The 3,708-nt window shown below is 45.3% G+C and overlaps 1 protein-coding gene across 1 annotated transcript in view; it reads left to right on the top strand.

Moving 5' to 3' along the window:
- The first annotated feature begins 1,038 nt into the window (after positions 1-1,038).
- Tnfrsf19 (TNF receptor superfamily member 19) overlaps positions 1,039-3,708 on the top strand; it is a 91,845-nt gene continuing 89,175 nt past the window's right edge. The window contains exon 1 of the mRNA XM_031362944.1: positions 1,039-1,663. The gene's annotated coding sequence lies outside the window, so the exon portion shown is untranslated. The remainder of the gene's footprint in view (positions 1,664-3,708) is intronic.

Below are 3,708 nucleotides of genomic sequence, written 5' to 3'. Positions count from 1 at the left end.
GGCTTATCTATGAACAGGCCCCGGGTTCCAGCCTCGACCCCCACTGGGGGGGGGCAAATACTGGAAACTAAATAGATCTGTTTAAGCATTACAATGAACTCACATGCTGTTCAAACCAAGTATTTTGCTATCAAGATTTACCCAGGAATCAAAGACAGCTGCAGATAGACAGGCCATAAACTATTTTTATAATATCACACCAGGAAAAAATGAGATGCAACTGATAAGGGAGGGAAAGTCACAGGAAGGAAGTGGGTTTCGTACACTAAGGGTGCTGTAGATGTTTTCCACTGCCCTGCAAACTGACGCGTTTCCATCCTAAAATGAAAATCTTTCCTCTCTCCCAGAAGAAACAGCTCCGGGTTCAAAACTATGCCACATTCCTACCACAGTGCTTTATCCAGCACTGTGGGTATTCTAAACAACGGACACTTAAGTTTCATTTTACAATACAGGGTGCGATTTCTCAGCTGGGTCCCAACTGTGGTTTGTGCCCTGCCTGGGACGGAAAGCTATGGAGTGGTTGCAAGCAAATGCTTTCCTCTTAGTAACCCTTTTGTGACTTTTAGGAGTTGCAAGAGGTATCCAGGAATTGCATCCTTTGTTGTTGTTGTTTTATTAGGACCCCAAATTCAGATTAACAGGCTTCTGACCCAGGTGTCCAGTGAGCAAGTGGTGGCATCCCTGTACATTGTAGCCTCCGCTCCTTCACCACTCAATGAAAGCCATACTAGACTGCGTCACCTGTAATCATTTCTTTCACCAGGACAAGACATTTTACTAGTTCTTAAAGACTTGTCACAGTATGTGTGTGTTGGGGTGGGGAGCTGCGCGTGGGGGTTGGGGTGGAGGTGGGGGTGGGGATGGGGAATCAAGCTTTTAAAACGTTTGCCTGTGACCCTGGCGGTGTAAGGCAGGTGTTAGGAGAAAGGGCCTAATTAAACACTGCTGTGCCGCTCTGCTGCGTTTCGGACACCCTGCTCTGGTAGGGACTTTGTGCTTTTTGTCACAGGCAGAGGCTCGATGCTGTCTACTGGAACCTGTACCGATCCTGGACCTTACAGCCCGGGAGCATAGCAGCCCGTAGCAGTCCCAGCGTGTCCCTCCCAGCCAAGAGACACACTGAAGGGCTGTCGCGGGCGAGGCACAGGCCAACGCGACTAGAAATCAGGCTGACTGGCTTCTCCGGACCAGCCCCACGGCAGGGCATGATGTCATGGGAGCTGCCACTCAGCGAGATGAAAGGGATGCGGCGCAGCAGCGCTGGCACTAGGCAGCCCAGCTGGGGCACCGCGAGAGAGAGCTGCAGATCCAGCCGCTCAGCCGAGGCCAGGGAAGCCTGCTTTCCAGAGCTGGGGCAGAACAACGTGGCCCACGTTTAACAAAAGAACCAGACGGTAGCGAACTTTCTAGATCTGCGTGCTTAGTGAGTAAGCTCAGCCTTGCCTTTGATGCGCAGCAACTGATCGGCGATCAGATTACAGGCACTCCATCTCCTAGTCCGCCTGCCTTTGATCTGCGCGGGTAATCCATTTTCCTGGATTTGAAGTTTGTCTGGGCTTGCGCCCACACACATTTTTGGGAAGGTAAAAGCGTTTGGCGCGGAAGTGCTACCAAGCTGCGGAAAGCGTGAGTCCCGGAGCACAGCACTGGCGAGTAGCAGGTAGGCGTTTGTGTGTGGTTGGAACTTTCACTGTGTTTTCCTCGCATGTTCAAAGGGGAAAAAAAATGGCTATCAACTCCCAGCAAGCACGCCTGAAGCCAAGTCCTGCACCAGGCTGCGTGCGCGTGAAACTGAATTTGATTCTTGATGCAATTGTTTCGCGGTTTGCACAAGTGTTTGAGATCTGTCATGCAAATCTTACTTGGAAGTGAGTAGTTCAAACAGGACAAAAACAGAGCCTCGCTAATGTTTGCTGCCAGCAAGGTTTCAGACTCTGGAAGCTGGGCTGGAAATCTCTCTCACTTTATTTAGAAACGGTGGGATTTTGTTGACTCCCCTCCCCGCCCCCAACTCCTTTTCTCTTCCCCTATATCCCCCCACCCCACGGAGCAAAACTCATCTCTAGCAATACTAGCAGTATTATTAGTTTATTCTCGGATCTTCAAGACCGGAGAATCTATCACACATATGTCCTTGCTATTTGCATTCCCAAGGGAATCTCTGCAAAGGCATTTAGGATTGAAGCCTTTCAAGTGTAAAGCGGAAGAACTCAGAAACAGTGAGGCCAAGCTGCACTGGGTTTGGCTAAAAATACTCAAACCAGTCTCTGTAACCTTTGAAAATAGTAGAAGCTTTGTTTACAGAAACACTCCCGAGGTTAATATTCTTAAATTAACATTTACTCTAAATATATAGTGACAGCTGTTTTGAGTTACAATTTGCCAACTGTTTACCAAAACTATCTGGCAATCAACAGTTATTATGTTACATGAAGGATTTTAGCCACATTTTCACTTCAATTAGTGCCCTACAAAACCAAATTATACTGGGCACACAGCTTGCCACTTAGCTGCTACTTGTGAATTTGTAACTTCTACCCACACACACAGAGACACACATACACACATGCACACACACAGAGACACAAACACACACAGAAACACACACAAATACAGAGACACACACAAACACAGAAACACACACAAACACACATACACACAGATACACACACACACACACATGAAGACATACACTTAGATGCACACAGACACAAACACACAGAGATACACACAGGTTTTTACACTAAACTTCAGGCACTCAGGATAATATGACTCAGTGCTCTGTACCTACATTGGCCCATTCTAATATTCTGGTCCTGGGTTTATTTGGTAAAATACTTCATATTGCCACAGTGGTCTGTTTTATGTTAGTCGTGCAACAAGGAAATGCAAATGATAAGAATAGTTGTTCTGCATTCTGAAATACTGATGAAAGGTCTTGAAACTCTCATTTCATTTGTGATTATTTTTTTTTCTGATCTAACTAATTAAGTTACTTTCACAACTTTCCTCTGATAATCGGAGCCACTTTGCATATTTGGATTAATTTCAAAATCTGAACAGCTTTGAAGGAGAGGCTATTTAGAATCACAGTAAAGTGACTGTGTTTAAAAGTGAATCAGTAGGAACTGTGCCCAGATCTAACTTCAGTTACACCAGAAGGATGTCTCTGTTTGGGGGGTGGGGAGTGGCGGTAGGGAAGGGGGCACCAACTATGCTTATGATAGCATGTGTCTTAAACATTTGGTTAAAAGATTCTCAGTTAAAATAAGAAAGTGGTATTTTTAAAGAAATAACAGAGCCACTGCTTGGAATGTGCTGTCCTGCTCTGATATGAAGCTGGCTTGGGGATTGTTCTAATGATTGTTTATTCCGCTGCTAGGCTCATTTTAACAAACAGACTCTCCTCAGTGCAAAACAAAGAGGAGAATTAGCAATTATCTGATTTATTTAGGCTTTGTAGAAAACTAGCTTGGGCAAGTCAAGTCCTTGAAAATCCACTTCAGTGCCTGAATTAATTCAGTTAATTGTTTACTTCGTGTGTCTTTGTTGGGGATTGAATCCTAGCACATTCAGTTTTAAAGAAAAGAAGACTCTTGCTATGGGACAGGGGTGCTTCAAAGGGGCTCTCTTAATTAATTGCCACAGATGCCTCTGCTGGTATTAGATATGTCTATGACAGTTCTCCCTTACAATATTGCTTTT

The sequence above is a fragment of the Mastomys coucha genome, unplaced genomic scaffold, assembly GCF_008632895.1.
Source record: "Mastomys coucha isolate ucsf_1 unplaced genomic scaffold, UCSF_Mcou_1 pScaffold9, whole genome shotgun sequence".
Taxonomy (NCBI): Eukaryota; Metazoa; Chordata; class Mammalia; order Rodentia; family Muridae; genus Mastomys; species Mastomys coucha.
Note: the sequence above shows the minus strand (reverse complement) of the source record. Positions and strands in the feature narration are given on the sequence as shown.